The sequence below is a fragment of the Ornithodoros turicata genome, chromosome 5, assembly GCF_037126465.1.
Source record: "Ornithodoros turicata isolate Travis chromosome 5, ASM3712646v1, whole genome shotgun sequence".
NCBI lineage: Eukaryota > Metazoa > Arthropoda > Arachnida > Ixodida > Argasidae > Ornithodoros > Ornithodoros turicata.
The window spans coordinates 21,040,484-21,059,382 of record NC_088205.1 but is presented as its reverse complement, the minus strand read 5'-3'; the positions used below and the strand labels follow the sequence as shown (position 1 = coordinate 21,059,382).

At 47.7% G+C, this 18,899-nt stretch overlaps 1 protein-coding gene across 1 annotated transcript in view; it reads left to right on the top strand.

Moving 5' to 3' along the window:
- LOC135394182 (uncharacterized) overlaps nucleotides 1–18,899 on the top strand; it is a 283,276-nt gene that overhangs the window by 87,349 nt on the left and 177,028 nt on the right. The window lies entirely within an intron of this gene.

The following is an 18,899-nucleotide window of genomic DNA, read 5'->3' as shown; positions in this document are numbered from 1 at the left end:
CTACTCAATACGTCATTACATCCAAGAACTTCCCGCAGACGATACACATTCTTCGAAACAGTCAACGTCTAGCAATCCCACTGTTACATGCACTATAACTCAGCTGGTATAGCTAGCACGGCTGATACAAATAGCCGTCATCTCGCTTCGCGATACCAATCGGGCGTAGCTGTGGAATAAAGGGAAACGACTCAGAGCGTGTGGTCGCCTCAGCGAAATCGCACGTCCTACAACTCGTAATGCGCATGCGCGATACTCGGATCGGTCTTTCATTTGAGCGGAAATGTCGGTGGTTATAGTCTCTAATTACAATGGAAGCTGCAGGTTAAGCAAAAAACTGAATGTCTGATAGAAAGGGATATCCGTTCTGTAACGCTATAGGTGCCTTGAAGTTACTGCAGACACGATGCGAGATGCTGAGCCGTATGTCCGTCACCGCCACGAAAGTGTTTCGCTCCTTTGTACTCTAGGAGCGGGTTGGGGAACTACTTGACATCTACAATAACGTATGGGAAAAAGGATACTTGCCCAAGGGATGGAAAATGGCTCAGGTCGTACCAATCCTCAAACCAAACACCCACAGATATTCAATCCTATCGACCTATCAGCCTCACCAGCTGTATAGGCAAGGTGATGGAACGTATGGTACTTTGCAGGCCACACTGGTGGCTGGAGAAGCACAATGTCTTTCCGGGCGAGCTCACAGGTTTCAGAAAAGGCCGCTGCTCAACGGACTCCGTTATGGATCTCGTCTCGGAGGTTGAACACAGCATGGGCTTGTCTTATATAACAGTGGCAGTTTTCCTGGATCTCAAACGAGCCGTTGATACGATCAGCCATCCACATATGCGTCAGGGACTCTTAAACGCTGACATCGGAGGCCGTGAATACGACTGGATATCTGACTACCTCACTGAATGGACTATAGAAATGGTTACAACAGAAGGAAAAACAAGTGCGGTTACAATAAGTCATGGAGTACCACAAGGAGGTGTCATCAGCCCCATTCTCTTCAACCTCGTCACGTATGAGTGGGTAAAGCTTCTTCCTAAACGTGTTAAAATCACCATGTATGCAGATGATCTATATGGGTCTCAGGACGGTACATCAGTTATATCAAGACAACCCTCGAACATGCTTTGGAAACCATCGCTTGTTTCCTAGAAGAAAGTGCAATGGACCTCTGTCCAGAAAAGACAGTTCATATTGCCTTCACCCGTAAGAAACTAAGGGACTTCAGTCTGGAAATAAGACGCGAACAAATCAAGAGGACACGTAGTCACAGATTTCTGAGAATAGCCCTACATCAAAACCTTTCTTGGACCCCAGAAATAAATAAACTACAACGAAATACTAAGGCATAACTCAAATGTCATGAGGATGCTGGCAGGCATGAAACCAGGAAACCGAAAAGCCATCCGAAACGTTCATCAGGCCGTGATAAAACAAACACTCCCGCATCCCGCATCTTCATGGCATAACTCCTAAGCAAGAAACTAAGCTTAACAACTTACTGGGAAAAAGCCTCAGGATTTGTCTCGGGCTACCAAGAACAGCCAAAACGACAATAGTCCTAGTAGAAGCACGCGAAACTCCAGTTGAAGCACTACGGCATCAAGAGACACGACGGCACATTATCCGGCTACTTACCAGGCACACGGATCATCAACTACCTAAAAAAATACAAGCCCGTTACAAAAGCCGAGCAGCAAAGACACTTCTCGAGTTAAACACAACCCTTCCCAAGAAGAGAGTCCACACTCTGCGACAAGAACACCCACCATGGCTCCTCCTGCAACCGAAAATCTGCACACAGATCCCAGGAATAACTACAAAGGCAGAAACAGATGCCTCTGTGTTAAGAACACTTTCGCTCACCCACCTGCAAGACAACTTCCCTATGGAGACAGTGATCTACACTGATGGCTCAGTTGCTGCAGGAAAATCAGCAAGTGCCTTCGTCGCTGAAAACACAGTCAAAGGATACAGGCTCTCACACGACACATCCTCCACCACAGCGAAGCTTCACAGTATACTGAAGGCACTCCGTTTTATCAAGAGATCCGTACACAAAAGTTAGCTAATATGCACCGACTCCAAATCAGCCCTACAGGCAATCACCAAACAGTGTGACAACAACTTTTTGGTTTATAAAATTCTTGTCATCTTCTAAGAGGTCATACAAAATGGACACGATCTAACTCTACAGTGGATCCCCTCCCACTGCGGAATTCCAGGCAACGAAGTTGCCGACAAGGCAGCAAAAGCAGCATTGCAGAAAACCAAGCTTAGTGCCATACCCTTCTCAAAGGCCGACAGCAAAATCCACCTGAAGAACACAATTCAACAACTCACTAGAAACCTCTGGAAGGCATCTCTACGGCCCGCAGATTACCTCTCTACAATAGATCCAGGTCTGACAACAAATATCCCTGTCAGCCTAGACAGAACTATTCAAACAGCTATTCACAGGACCCGACTGGGACAATTATATACAAGAAAAACCCTTCACAAAATGAAGCTAGCAAACTCTCCCCACTCTGCAGAACTTGCAACGTCCCTGAAGATACGCACCACGAAACGTAGAAGAACACTTCAAACGACACTGGAAAAACTTGACAACCGTCCATTCAGCTTCTACAAGATTCTAGGACCTTGGTCCCGTCCTCAACAACAAGACAAGGCGATGAAAGCATTATGTGCATTCTTGAAGAATAGCGACATATCGAACCGCTACTAAAGAACAAGTGTAAACAAAATACAATAGTACATGTGATGCTCACCACAGAGTGTCACGTATGATAGTCACTGCCATATTGGCGAAACTCACAAGAAATGGAGCTGCAGGCGCCCTTTTGGACAGCCACCAAGTTCCAACTCCCGCTCAGTTAGTGAAGAAGAGTTTTTGGGTCATATAGTACTGAGATCCCAATGAAGTTTCCTGAGGGATGTGTCGTATGGATAAGAAGCGGGCTTAATGTTTAGGGAACGTTTAGGAATATGAGTACACAATCTTCTGTGGCTCATCTCATAGAGTCAACAATACAATGTTTCGTATAGGTGGTTCTCTGGGACTACCTGGACAGGCACTGCACCTGTTCTTCGTTTTTACGATGATGTTTGTAACGCGACGCAACGTGGATCAGTTAGACATGCATAAAAAAAGTCAACGAAGTAATATCACTTGTAGTGCTAGATACTATACCAGATAATGCATTATTATTGCACGGACGCATCATCGGCATTATCACGGAAGAATTCTCACAATTCGGGGGACCAATATTGGCAGCCCATATGTTCCCGATATTGGCGAACTCGGCAGCCCACATTGGGTCTGTATTGGTGTGCTGCCTGGGATATGTTCCACTTTTAAATGCAATATCGGCACTACACTTTCAGGCGCGACGAAAGTATAAATATGGGCTGCGGAACTGCTGACAAGCGATTCGAGACAACCGTGCCATGAGCAGGGCCTTGATTGGGCATATATTGAACTCTGCATTTACCCAATATGGGACCAATGTGAGGCCAATATTCAGATGATACCTGGGCAATATGGGGTGTACATTGGCAATACTGGAGCTGAATATCGGCTGCCCATATTAAGCCTTGCTTGGGCAGGGTTCCAATTGTAAAATTGGGCCAACATTGAGAGTCCGAGATAACCTTGCCCAGACAGGGACCCACATTGGGGTGCTGCCTGGGTTGATGGCGTACAATTCGCGACGGACCGGCGTGCAGCACAAGACTCGCCGATAACAAGGCGGGTGACATTCCACCATACGTTGATAACCGGCAAACAAAAATGATTCCGCCTCTTTTTTTCCCGCCCTGTTTTTTTTCTCGACCTTCTATCTTTCATGGGGGCAGGAGCATGTCCTCCTCTCCACGAATCTTTGCGTCTGATTTGGTGCGCCGTTTAATACCCGAAACTTTGAAGCCTCCATTTCGGGTCTTTTTTTTGGGCAGTTCCATTTGCAATATCGAGCGGATTTCTTGGTGGATCTGACTAAGTTCGCTACGGGCTCTCTAATTCTGTAAAAAAAAAAACAAAAAAAAAACACGTTAGGTTGACTCGGGAAATTTTGAAGTTCAATTAAAGAAATTCAATTTATTTTAATTAAAATCAAATGAAAATATTTTCGCAAGATGGCAAATTCAGTTGCCACACAAGTGCCGTTTACCCCGTATTTTTCCGTCGGCCCGTTTTTTTTATAAAGCCCGAATGACACGTTTTTTGAAATACCTGTGAAAACACCTTTGAAACACAACCTGTGTAAGCTTAGGAAATTCTATTTCGTCCGCAATGCGTCACCCCAGGCACAAAGCCTTAAAGAAAAGTTGACTGTACGTTTGGAGTGCAACAAATTGTTAGGGGTATCTTATTGTGTTTCCGATATATTTTACATTCCTGTTCCAACAGAGACGACGCTTTGTTTATCTGCTCCGAACAATGAAGCTGCAAAACACATTTTTAGATGTGCTATCAACACGCTCACATAGTTTTGGAACTGATTGTATGACGGAAACTAGCTGCGTAGCCAATATTATGCAGTATGTTATACATTCCTCTGTGTGTTTCGCAAATATGACCTAAAGCGTTAGAAAATGCACAGAATAACACAAATTATATTACTGACTATTCAATTGTGCTTAGATATAAAAGTTAGCAATCCAGGAATGAAGAAGCTTTTCCCTCTACTTTTCTTTTTTGTTGTCCCCGCCTCTCTATTTTCACGTGACCACTTCACATCGCATACAGAGATGTCAGCTCAATATCAATTTTGTACCTGACGAAATGGAGACTACTGCAAGAAAGCTTGTACGTTATTAAGCAGTAGTTTCAGATTGATTGATTGATTTTTAAAAGAAAAAATGGAGATGTTAGTCTCGAGTCACTCGGGACTGACTACTCCAGGACGCGTTATTAAGAAAGGGAAAGAAAGGGGAATTACACAAAACTCGACGCTTTGCAACGGAATGGAAACAGAATAAATGAGAACATCACCACCTGTGCATAATGTAAAAACCCCCGAGACTAGGGAACACGAAGGGACAGACACAACACGAAGTCTAAACCTAGTCCCGGGGTCTTTACATTATGCATCATCTTCACCAGCTCGCTTGCTTCCTAGCCATTTTTTCATCACCACCTAGCTTGGCACCAAAAGCGAAATCTCAATGCACAAAAACAAAGAGCGTCACAATCTGTCAGAGAGGTCCGTCGAGACGAGAAATTGCACAAGGGCGCGCATGGCAGGTATGAGCTGATTTGCTGGCCAGCATCCAAGAACCTTTTCGGTGGAGTATGGCCGATTATCCAGGCGGGACAGGGATGACACAAGGGTACAACGGTGTGCACTGTACCTCGGGCAGTCTTGGAGTATATGATCCACGTCCTCAACTAGATCACACAGACCGCAGTTGGGGGACGGGACCATGCCAAGCTTAAACAAAAGTCGTCCACTGTATGGCACGTTGAGGCGAAGCCTGTAGATGAGCGACGTGATGGGTCGAGGAAGCGCTGACGGCATATAAAAACGGAGATCTGGGTCCACCTTGCGCAGGAACGACGTAGAAGGGACACTGCTGCGCCAGTGTTCGCTGGTACACCACGGTACACCACGTGCCACATGAGCCCGTCTCGCAAGTAATTCGGCAGCCTCATTCCCAGGGACGCCACAATGACCTGGGATCCACTGCAAGGTGATGTTATGTGTCTGTGTGACAGCACACGAATACTCCCTGAGGACGTCACACACCAGTGGAGCGAGGGAGCTCGAGCTCATCGAGTTTCAGAGTTTATCTTTTTATGACTTATACAAGTGAACTTGAGGAAGATCGTCGCACCGCTCTGTCTGATTAACAAGTAACTAAAATAAACGGCAAGAAGAAATTCTTGTTAATCGTTATCTCACGTTTTCTCTCTTGTTGCACGTCTTCCATATTATGAAAAGTAGCGGAGAAAGAGTTCGCCGCTACTCGTATTTGTAGCGGAAATGCGTTTTCCGTTACCAATTTAAAATGTAGGGCGATCGCTAGTCCGGTAGTGAAAAAGTAGCGAATACGGTTGTATGTACGGTAGTATGTTGTATATAGCGGCGCTACTAGTAGCGCCGCTATATACAACACTGGGAATACGTAAAAGGCTCTCCTAACTTAACCTCGGAGGGTGCATATTGTACATGAACTGACACACTCCACAACGTGTGAAATACGTAAAAGGTTCTCCCGACCTAACCTTGGTCAGTCTCGACAGGTGCCGAAAGTCCATTATCCTCCTCAGCCAACTCAAAGAATGAATTGATTGACCTGTCCTACTGATTTTTGTTAGTGCCCGAGAATGCAAGAAATAAAGCAGTTGCAAAAGAAGAGGCAAGTAAAGCGGTGAACTTTCGTCCGCGTCCCCACTAGCACGTGGTATTATCCGTATGGAATTTTTACAGTGTTTATGTTGCATATGTTGGCAACAGAAAAATTAAAAAAAAAATAAGTACATGGAGCCCTATACGTAGTTTTGCGAGGAATGAATTGCTTTAAATATTTATTTATTTGAGTACCCTGCAACGCCGCTATAGGCAACGTTCAGTTGGTAATCAGGAGCACCCTTACAGAATTTATTTGGAGAAAATACAGCGAAGCAGCGAGTGAAGACGAGAGCTGCCGATATTCTTCTGGGTACCGTCCTCATCATTGGCATCCTTGGATGCATTGGTATTATAGGTCAATAGCATGCCGCAAGGTAATAATAATGGTACCGTAATGTTCCACGTAAGGTTTGCCTGCGCAGTGTGGCGACATGTTGCACGTGCCGCAAGGAATGCATGCTGTTCACCTCAGTTGTAGAAGCCTAGTTGGATTTTCCCATCCACGCATGCTGTTGACGTTCACTCCGAGCCCTCTCAATGACTTCCTCGCGGATCGTTCCCTCTTTGTCCGCACTGCTGACGGAGATACCGCATTGTATCCCGTTCACCGAGGCGTCTCGCAGGGAAGCGTACTCAACCCCCTCTTGCGGAGCCGTAGCGAGGCAAGTTCGCGCCCACGGCAGGCCGCACCCCTCCCCACTCCGTCAGAAGCCCTGTAAACAAAGAATTAATGAAAACGCTTATTTGCACTGCCGAGATCGTAAATTCGAATTTTCTTCGTTTCTGCTTTATCCTGTCCAACCAACCGGCCAGGGCCTGCCATTCGGCGCCCGGGCCGGCTGCCCCTCTCGCATCCCCCCCCCCCCCTTTGTCGCTACGGCTCTGCCCTCTTGTTCAACATCATTATGGCCTCCCTCCCTGCACAGCTGCCAAGCCACACCCACATCACAATCTGTGCAGATGTCATTTGTATTTGGATCGCTGCTCTTCGTCGTGATGCGATCCAACGTCGTCTACAACGCTCCTTGGACACAATCACCCGCTATCTTGCCGACTGTGGCCTAGCCATCTCACCCGCCAAGACTGTAGGCGTGGCCTTTTCACGGAGATCATTCCACAAATATGCATTCTCATGGACGGTTCGCCCCTAATTTTTGTCAAAACCTGCCGTTACCTGAGCCTCACAGTTGACCGAGGCCTCACATGGTCCTCTCACGTGAAGACGCTTGTTACGAAAGCCTCCAACCAGGTCAATGTTCCCAAACGTATCGCATGTGCGTCCTTGGCCCGTGCTGCCATGACCTCCACCGGGATCATACGGCTCTTCTTTTGGGCGCACTGCGATACAGCCGCCCGATCCTTCATGCCCTCAGCTGCACCCAAGAACGGGAGCTACTGAACCTCCAAGCCCGCAGTCTCCGTGTCTGTCTAGGAGTCCCTCAGACAACTGAGGCATATTCCGTACTCGCCTAAGCTCGGGAGCCTCCTATCCCCATTCTGTGGGACTCAGCCACCCTCCGCGTCTACGCCCACTGTCGCAACCTTCTCATCCCCTTCGCCGTATCGCCGTGAGCTGCTCTGCGCCCGCTTTTACCAATGCAGTTGCCCGCTTACGAGACCATCTCCCGTCCTCCACATCTGCCCTTCCCTTTGTGCCAGCAATGTGGACCTTAGAACGGGCTCGCGTTCAGGCTACCATATCGGACCTTCCCCGAAAACAGGCAATCAGCCCTTTGGTAGCCCAACAACTCGCTTTGGCCCACCTTACTTCTACTCGTCCCCATTGCCGACAAATCTCACCGACGCCTCCGTAATGCCTCACACATCGAGCGCGGCCTTTTACGTCACCGATACAAACCATGAACAGGCCTACAAACTGCCCTAACATATGTCGTCCGCCGTGGCTGAACTCTTCGGCATCCTTTCCGCCCTGGAATACATTTCTGACTTGCCACCTAGGAAATGGGTGGTCCTCACCGACAGCAAGGCGTCCCTTCTCCGCTTAGTGTCGTCCGCAGGATATACCCAGCGTGATCATGCAGACGTACAACAGGCTCCGCGCTAATGGTCATGTTTTGTCCCTTCATTGGGCGCCCGGTCACATGGGCCTGACGGTAAAGCACGCGCAAACCCGGCTGCAAGACGAGCTGCTACAGTTGCGACTCCTGCCACTGCACGTGTGCCCGTTACATTTTTCGGCATGCCGTTTATCTATTCGCGGCCGGTGTGCTTCCCGTGCTCAAGCATTTAGCTGAGGCCGCCGCCTACAGCAGTCACATGCAATCCATCGACCCCTGTTTGCCTTCTTCGTTGCGTGTCGCTGCAGTCGTCAGGAGGAATCACTGCTGCACCACCTCCGTCTCAACGTTGCCCGCACCCATTGCTTCTTTACAAAATGGGTCAATCCAGCGTCCCCTTGTGTTCCAGCTGTGACGAGGTGGCCGACATTCCTTATCTTCTGCACTGCCAGCAGCACGTTCCCCAACGGCAAGCCCTCCGTCGCCGTGTAATGTACCTTGGGTGCAACGCAATGTCCATGGCCACCCTCCTCGGTCCCGTCCCTCGGCCTACCCAGTGGGCCAACCACAGCCCTGATCCGCTTCCTGAAAGACTCGGGCCCTGCGCCTGCCCTCTGACTGGGCTTTCTTGTGCCATGTCGTGCGTTGCTGCACTAACTGTTTTTCTTTCTTTTATTTCCTTACTTTTTCCTTTCTTTTTCTATTTTGTTTATTTTGAGTTCCTTTCTTTTTTGGAATAGCAAGCCGGCATTAGCCTTGCTGACTTTTTCATTTTGCCTTTCTCTTCATTCTATTAAACATATTCCCCATCTCAATGACGAGGAGCATGATGACGTCGGCGGCTCTCGTCCTCAAGTTCTTCCTGTAACATCAATTTACTTTCTTTTAAGTCTTTCCGTGTTGCATTCACGTATACGAATTGTCCTTCGATATGTTCTACACGTTGGTACTCGTAATGCAATATTATTCTCAGCTTTCGTGTTTACTCTTACTGAGGCATGGAAAATGAATCTATGCATAATTTACGACCTTGCAATCTACCCGATCTCGTCGTGGGCGGGCCACGAATAAATACCACAAAAATTTCTGCCTATACCAATGATAAACTTGTCATGTGTGGTGGGTTGGTCAAGGGCTGCTCAGAGTCGGGCTCTTCTGGAATCACATCTTACACGCAGAATGAATGGAGCGACAGTAGTAGTGAGTGGAGGAGCATATCCTGCTCACTCAATCTGGAGGAGCGTATGCAGCTCCCTTTAATCTGGAGAAGCATATCCTACTGCCTTTAATCTGGAGGAACACATCTTGCCTCCTCAAACCGGAGGAGTATATCCTGCTCCCTTTAATCTGGAGGAGCATATCCTGCTTCCTTTAATCTGGAGAACTATATTATTCTTCCCAAACTAGAGGAGCATATCTTGCCCCCTCGATCTGGAGGAGCATATCCTCTCTCCTCAGTCTGGAGGATGGAGGAGCTCACCCTACACCTCTCAAGCTGGAGGGGTATATATCCAGCTCCCTCAGTCTGAGGGAGGAACATCCTGCTCCATCAATCTGGAGGAGCACATCCTGCTCCCTTCAATATGGAAGGGCATATCTTGCTCATTTTAATCTGGATAAGCATATCCTTCCCCCCAATTGAAGTAGCATATCCTGCTCCCCTCGTTCTGGAAGAGCATATCCTGCCCCCTAAATCTGGAGGATGGAGGAGCATATCCTACCCCCTCAATCTAGGGAACCCTATCTTATTCTTTCAACCGGAGGAGTATATCCTGCGTTCCTTCCCACCTGGATGAGCATGTCCTGCCGCCCTCTTTTGCGCGGACCTCTTTTATCTGGAGGACCATATCCTACTTCCTCAGTCTTGAGAAGCGTATCCTTTACCCCACAATTTAAAGGAGCATATCCTGCCACTCAATCTGGAGGCTGGAAGAAGGCATATCCTGCCCTCTCAATCTCTTTTTTATTATTCCGTGTTAGTGCCGCGAAGCAACTGTGGCTATGAGTGGCATACAGGTGTGGACAGATGGAGAGAGGACAGGTGAAAGGAGTGGGGGACAGGGGTGCCAGTATGCATCCTGGGCCGACTTCAGGGGGAGCTGTACCGACATTCGTCTGGAAAGTCTTCGGGAAAACCCAAGGAAAACCTCAGACGGCACAGCCGGTGGTAGGATTTGAGCCCACCACCTCCCAGTCTTCAGCACGACCTCGTCTAGCACGCCTTAACCCGCTCTGCCATGCCGCTGGTGCCTCTCAATGTGGGGGAACATATCCGGCATCCGTTCATATGGAGTAGCATACCCTGCCCTCCTCAATCTGGAGAAGCGAATCCTACCCTGTGGAGAGATGCCCTATATACCCCAGGTCAACTCTCACGTTCCCCTCTCTTGTGCACCCAGGCATGCATCGACCTGAGCAGAAGAGACATACGCAGAAGATACACTTAAAAAATATTTTTTGTTGAACTGATTATCAACAACAATTTTATTTTGTGATTATTATTGACGCATTTCATTGCCGGGGGCAATACTCTACCCCATTGTTGGTAGTAATGTGGTGAAATGGAAGAATGGGTCATTTCACAGTGAGGACCAAAAATTATATTGCCAATGGACCTTTTTCGTGTGGTATCCTTGCCACTCTCCAACGCTCCACGCTCGGCGCGAGCCAAAACAAATCCACGTGTGTAGCACAAAGGATCAAAACCGGTTAGGAGTGGGGTCGATGACATTGCGCCGTTCGTGAGGTCTCCCCACTGGTCCCCACTTCCGTCTTCCCCATACTGCTCCATCAAGTGAAGACGGAGATAACCCTCTCCGGCGCCTCAAGGTCATGCGCATGCGCATAGATCGTTGTGAAAAAGGTCCATTGTGGTGCTGAAAAGAGGACCAATTACGGTTGCGTTTTTTATAGACAACATGAAGCATCTGGGTCATTCCATGCCAAACGTACCAGAAGTGACGCTCGACCATCGTTGATTTAGTTGTAAAAAATCGCACGAATTTATTACTTGTAGAAAACCGCTAAAACAAAGGTTCGCCAAATAGTTGTTCCTAAGTGTCTGTTTAAAGTTATGGGTTTAGCGACTGACCACCCCTGCAGTCTACGCATGCGGCCGCCAAAATTATGCAGATTCGGCAACTGTTTTCGTGCCGCGGTAAGGGAGAAGTGTTCGTCTACCTATATGAGTGTCGCAAATATGCTGGCTACTGTTATGACTTGGCGACTGGCGCCATACCGGACGACCCCAGATCAGCTGCATACGCGAAAACACGCTGCAGCGAAACCAGAGATCCACTTGAGATCCACCAGTACCTTCGCCGTCAAAGATCAATTGTCTGCCGCCAGTTGAAGATGAAAGGAACCGAACTGTGCGGTGCGTCAGAACCACGTCGACCTTGCGCGCCAAATACTTTATATAGCATTCGGCACTACAGCCCATTTCTCTCTTTTTCTACTCTGACATCATGTGAATAAACTGCTACGTCTCTATCTTCCCTCGCTGAGTCTCCTTCGGCCTGCTACCACACCCGGAGTCGTAACACTACTCGCCATATGTGTCCTGAACGTGCGCAGATTGCTTCGAGATGCAAAGTTTTCAATTTTTTTCAGGGCTACATCGCTGGAAGTAAAGAAAAACAAAACTATTTTTAACATTCAGCTAGGAATGGGAACTGTGAGCCCAAAACGTCTTGTTGAGAGGCTAAACAAAATGATAGCAGAACAGAATACGCAAAGATGTGACTCTGGCGAAAATACGGCAACTTTAACCGTAATTAACAACAGAGGTGGAGCGCCGAAAGAAGTACAGTGAAAGTTAGTATCATGCCCCAGGAATACAAGGAGTGTGTTTAAAAAAGTATATTTTTAAAGTGGATAAAAAATTCTTCAAGTCGCCCCCCCCCCCCCCCCCCCCCCGGTAAAGACAGCGCGCGCGGCTGTCACTATAGGCTCTCATGCTTTCCGCTGTAGCCCATCCAAACTGCACCAGGTGCACACCTTCTGACCTGATTGATTTGACCTTATTGACCTGATCTCAGATATAACTTCTGTGACTTGGCACTTTTTTGTAACCTTTCTTGGTAAAGAACCCTGTGATGGCATCGGGGTCGGACGCAGAAGGCTATGCTACACATATTAGAGGTCCGAAGATTAACATAACACACACAAGACACAGTATACTCTCCAAGGCAACGCAGTAAGACGCAGCCCATTCATCCGCAAGTCTTGGTGCACTGTCACGCACCCCATCTGCCCCAGACGGTATCATTCCCAGCATTTGTTACTCAAATGCGAACCCTTCTCTTTTTTGTAGTGTACGTGGTAACGCTGCAATGCTGAAGTCCAACGAATTAGCTTCGAATGATGAGGTACACTTTCCGTTAAACAACAAAGCGGATTGTGATCAGAGACTGCAAAGACCTCGGAATCAAACAACCGGTTACTGAAACGTTTGAGTCAACTAATTATTCCGTAAGCGTCTTGTTCGATGGTCAAGTGGCAAATAAGATTGGCGACTCTAGCTTGCCAATACCCACGGCGAAGCTCTAAAAGCGTTATAAAATTCACATACCCTACTTATGTGAATTTAACTCTCTAGTAGTAACTCCTTAGGGAGAGGGAGGGTGTCTTCTTTGGCTACTTCATTCATGGTATATGATAATCTACACGCATGCGTATCCCTACGTCTTTCTTTGCGACGGACACGATAGGATGTGCTCCCTAACTTGCTACTGGGTATACCAGTTCTTGAGCCAAAAGTTCGTCCACTTGTCGAGAAACTTGGTCCTTTAAGGTTTGTGGTACGTGATAGCAGCTCGGGCGCTAAGGTGCCTGTCAATGTGACGCTCGTTGTGGTGCGCCCATTCCACCCCTTTGCCCGAGGAAAAGTTGTGTGAGAAATTTTGTGCGTGTGTGTTGCATCTTTTTCCCTGTCACAGGTTTCGTCTTCTTCGTAGGAAAAGTGGTCCAGCTTTTCTTGCATCGGGTCACTGGTTCCTTTGTGCTCTTCGGAAACCGTCGATGCACATCTGATTTCGCCAAACTTTTTTTCGCCCTCAAAGACCACACCAACGCCCCTTACCCGACTGTGGTATGGTCGTAGCCTGTTCGGCGCTTGCCCAATGTACCTTCTATAATCTAATTGCTGCCGTTCTCGTGACAAAAATGTGGGCGGGCCACTCCAGCGCGGGTGCATCTTGGTTAGTGGGACTCAAGACGTGGGTTGGCATCGTGGAGGAGCACCAGCTGGCCTTCTGAGAACTGTTTATCTTTAGCGACCCGGTTATGCTGTACTGCATAACGACTTTGATGTGTGTCTCACGTGGCACGATAGAATGAAAAGTCCGGCACGCTGTGGCAACCAGACCACAAGCGCGGTTTCTAACCAAATACAAAGCCAAGCCAGATCACGCGGAGAATGTACACCTGCAATATGACAGTGCCCCGCATTATCAGAATGCATAACTACATAAACCTGCACACATTACCCTTAGATATCACTAGCATTCACTATACCCTCCTTTCTCAGGGGATCTTTACGGTACAAGATCAGTCTAGTCGAAGGCTTGACACGTTGGTCTGACCGAGGCACTTGAACGGTCAAATCTTTTGCCATCCTTACTCTTTATGACGCGGACTTTGATGTTGACGCCGGCTCCGTCCAAGTCAGTTCTTGTGGAGTCCCTGCGCGATGACTCAGTGATGAATCAATTGATGTGGCTCCACCCCATTCATATTCTATCCTAAAGGCCACAGGGCTCGACGACATAGTACACTCCCAGGTCGATCCCTCTGGCCCTGGGCAGTCCTGGCCAAGTCCTGCGAGGGACTAAACGGTACGAGGTGTCGACAATTGCGCTGGGAGACCCCATTTGGGGTCTCAGTCATGTATGGGCACGGTTGTTTTGCCGGGCTTGAGACTTTTGCCTTACACGGGATATCTTGTACCGACACGTCTTTTCCTCGAGTGGAGATTACCTGAGGCGTGTCGCTGTTAACTGCGGAGTGTGCAGTCCTTTTTCCTGAAGTCATCCATCTACCGCTATTGCCCAGCTTGGTCACTCGGGGCGCTGCCATAGCGATTTTTTCAATAGCGATTTTTTTCGCCGCATAACATCTTCGCGATCTTGGTCACCCCCACCGGCCACCTGCGAGCCCCCGCGCGTCCCCGCGAGACGTCAATCACCCCGGGACCTGTCGTATTTCCCCGAAACGATCATATTTATTAAAGAACTACAAGTTCACACATGCAAAGAATAGACATACACAGTTTTACATTTCGATATTTTTTATTATCCTAAATCAATATGCAACCAACACAGAAACTTGCACCAGTTTTCGCCTCACTGGTATTGAAGGAGTGCTCGCAAAAGCGCTGATGGGGGGGAGAGGGGATATGTTTATTGAGAAAAAAAAAAGAACAAGGAAAGGCGCTGATGCTTATCTCCATCTCTACTGTCACCCTGAAGTCACTGTGAGTTACTCGTAACAAGGGTACTGGTTACAGCTTTCACCGGGCTGAGACCCGCGTGTTTTTGTGGCGCCACCTACATGCTTAAAGTCGCGAGTCGGAGATACCGCTTCACTGATATCTCCTCTTAACGATGTATGACATGAACATAGCGTGTGATTATGACGTTGCTTGCCTATCCCTGTGATACATGGAGGAAGGAAACACAGGAGCTACCCGTGCTCGCAGCCGGCGCGTAGGATTGTGGGGTAGTCCTGTCTACCATGTGATCGCACACGTGACCCAAATAACATAGCGGCATCCATGGATGAAATAGGATCTAAGCATCGATACGGGTGAATCAGGTGTTTTTCGAAAGTCAACATAGGATAATACGCGTGTAAAAGGGTGGCATAGAATTAATTATGACGACACCGATGCACATAACAAGGCGATACAAGTCGCGTGGTGGACAGGAAGTTTTTGACTCGAACGACCGCTAGAGGGATCCTATACACACAGCTGTTGGAAACGGGTATAAAATTTGTAATGTTGACCCTAAACCCTATAAGAGTTTATTCACATGACGTCATTTGCAGGAGTGCGCCACTGTGTTTGCAGACTTGCCACCATAATGTAGGCCCTCAAGTTTTGACTGTCCACGACTTCACCTACATCGCATTCACCGTGAATATTATTTGTCCCATATCCCAGTAATTTCCATGTCTTCAAAGTTAATAATCCTCTAAATAGCATATGGCGGCGAAGGAAAACTGGAACCAAACTTGGAGGCACCTACATCATGGCGGCGATTTCCCCTTTTCGAAGCTAGTGCCCTCTGGAGGGGTGACGTCAGTGAATAAACTCTATTGTTAGTTTTATTTATCGCTATGAATGGCAGATAGTTTGCGCCTGAATATCGCTGGCTTTGATTCTGCTCCTCTATTCAGCTGTGCTTTGTCCCTCTCTTAGTGTAAGACTTGGTGAGTGCAGTGTTCACTCTGATCCTGTCTTCAGTTGATAGAATCGTATTGTTAGCTTTAAATGATTTCAATTAATATGAACATATAATAATTAATGGTCGCTCGTCGCTACACCGATCTGTAGTGACTGGAAACCGTTCGCTACTACTTATTCTTTACATCTATCTGTGTTGATTGCATAAGTTGGTTGAGTTAGGATAATAAAAACATATCGAATGTTTGTTTGTTTGTAAGGAGAAAAACTGTGTAAAACTGTAAAACTGTGTGCGAATGTAAAACTGTGTATGTCTATTCTTTGCACGTGTTGGCTTGAAGTTATTTAATAAATATAACTTTTTGGGGGAAATGCGATGGGTCTCGGGTGACTGATGCCTAGCGGGGTCGCGTGGGGTTAGATAACGGCGCGCGGGAAATCGCAAGTGGCCGTTGGGGGTGACATAGATCCCGCGGCTGTTATGCGGTAAAAATCGCTATGGTATCGCCCCTAGCGGCAATCTGTGAAACTCTCATATGTCCTATACTACTCACATGAGATGACTGTTTGCGAAAATTTGTTCCCCTCAGATTGAAACAGGTTCAGCAGTTGCTCAGAGGCAGAGCCCTATACACGGCTCGGCTCAGAGGCTGCCATGCGCGCTCCCTTCTGGTCACAAGTGAGGTGTCGGGGAACCTCTGTTGCACAGACTTGTAGCGCGTCACTAGGGGTGCGGTCCGTACCGGGTTGCGCGACAGAAGGGTGTGACACTTCCTCCCTTTCTCTGCTGCGCAGTGACGCAAAAAACAACGTCAGGAGCCCTCTGCGAGCCCGTGATTTATTTACTTTTTTTTTCTGTAGGAGGTGTAATATTGTTATTCGTCGTGTATCGGCCTGGTACGGAAATGAATCCGTTAATGGGGGATGACGTGTAGTTGACAGAGGGCAGGTTGGTACAGTTTCCTAAATGAAACGACACCCCCAAACAACACAGATACCACTTTCAACTACTGCTTAACGCATACGTCAAATAGAACACTGATACCGTATTCCCGACCTAGTTTCTTCCTCTCCCCTTCAGCTAAACCACGTACTGGCACTATCTAGTAGTTTTTCCTTTTTTTTAACAACTTGGTTGTACAGATTTTGCGGAGCAGTATATAAGTGCGCGTGAGTGATTCTCTCCACACTGCCGACAGTAATATTACGCTCGCTTAGAGTAGGAAAGAAAGTTTTTTTCCTCGTCTCCGGTAAAACATCCCAAAATTTCCTGGGACAAGATTCAAAAATGTAAATTTTCGTGGCTTTGATGCGTTCCAACCCGCCAACAGTGCTTTATGTGTCTCTAATCCGCCAACAACATAGTGCTCCGTCTGGCCGCTCCAAGCGATGTCATCGCATTCGCATAATGTCGGAGTTCTGGTCGGAGTGGACGGGTTGTTTTAATTACCTATCGCTGAGTTGACAGCACTCTCATGGGATGCTCTGCTCTGCATTTATGCCTCGAGGATGAACACTACGAAAGCTTCTAGCTCATTGTATGCTGTGGTTTGTCCGGCAATGCTTCGACTCAGCGGTAACCACATTTGTTTCCATTGTTTCCAATTTTTCGGGAAAAAACCCGAAAGAAACGTTTTTTTTTTTTTTTGAGCGATTCAAAATTTCCGGAAATTTTGCATCTCTACGCTCGCTACAGTGCCCACGACTGTTACTCGCCGGTTCTCGAGGATGGCTTACTCAACGCCTGCGATGTTCACTGCCGTGAACCAACGTGCAATCGGACGAATGTGTCCATGTGGTTCATTCGTCACCATATCCTGTCCTTCACCAAACTGTCTGCACCATTCGTACACTCTTCCCCTTCACATCGTTTGTTCCCCATACTGTGCCTTTAACCTTCGCAAAATCTCAGCTGGTTTGACGTTCTCCTTCATAAGGAACTTGATTATGCATCGCTGTTCCACAGCTACAGGCACACTGCTCGCCGCCAAGGTATAGCTGCCGCTGCTGCACGTGCCGCTGACCCGAGATTGATTGCACTTGGTCCTCCGAAAGTTTTATGCAATTACATTTACTGTTTTTTCTCGATCAACCGTCTGTGTCAACCTTGAACGACCCCTCTACTTTAGCCGGCACAATGCGTCCCAGGATATATTTTCAATAGAATGTAGAATGTGGCGTTCACTCCTCATCATTTGGTTGATTCGGGTGAAATGTACGCACCTCCATGCGCGCACACCAATTGGTGGGACGAATGACACCGCTGGACTAATCTATTTCCCTCTTCACGGATGACGAGGAATCAGGACTCTCCTTGGTACACTACGCGAGAACGGCTTAAGCTCCAGGTGGAAGCCGGATCACGTATCATTTCACTTGTCCCAAACCATCGAACAGCATTTTCCTCAAAGTTTCCGTGGATTCTGACAGGTTGTCCACGAAATGCATCACGCCAAGCCGAGGTAAGGAGGGTCCTGTGACAGGCTTGCATACCTTGGCAAAAGCCACTCATGAGCATGGTCATTCATGCTCACTGTGGCGAAGGAGCTGAGTATGGGTGATCAAACAGAGAGCTGAGCAGACAGTGAGTGAGCACGAGTGAGCTAATGAGGGGCTGAGCAGGAGATAAGTGAGAAAACGAGAATATGAGCTTGAGCAACACTCACTCATGAGAATGGTCATTCAGGCTCAGTGTGGCGAATGAGCTAAGCATGAACTAGCTGAAATGCTCAAATTGGGTGAGTTGAGCATGAACGAACTTGAGTAACCCTCACGCCCCGTACTTGCGATTCCAGGTAAACCACTGCATTACACATTACATCACAAAAACCTACATGGATTCACTTTCACTTTATCTTGCTCCCCTCTCATAACCCCATTTGACCCGCACCGTAATCCCCTCTCATGAGCTCAACTCTCCCGATATCATCCTCTTCACCCTGTTGACAACCTAGGGATCGAGGATCGGAGGCAACTCTGCGCGCGCGTGCGTGAGCACCCAAATATAGCTCAGCCAGAGACAGGAAGCCGAGTTGAGGATGAGTGAGCAAACAGTGAAATGAGCGCGAGTGAGCAAACAGAGCTGAGTGGAGATGAGTGAGCAAA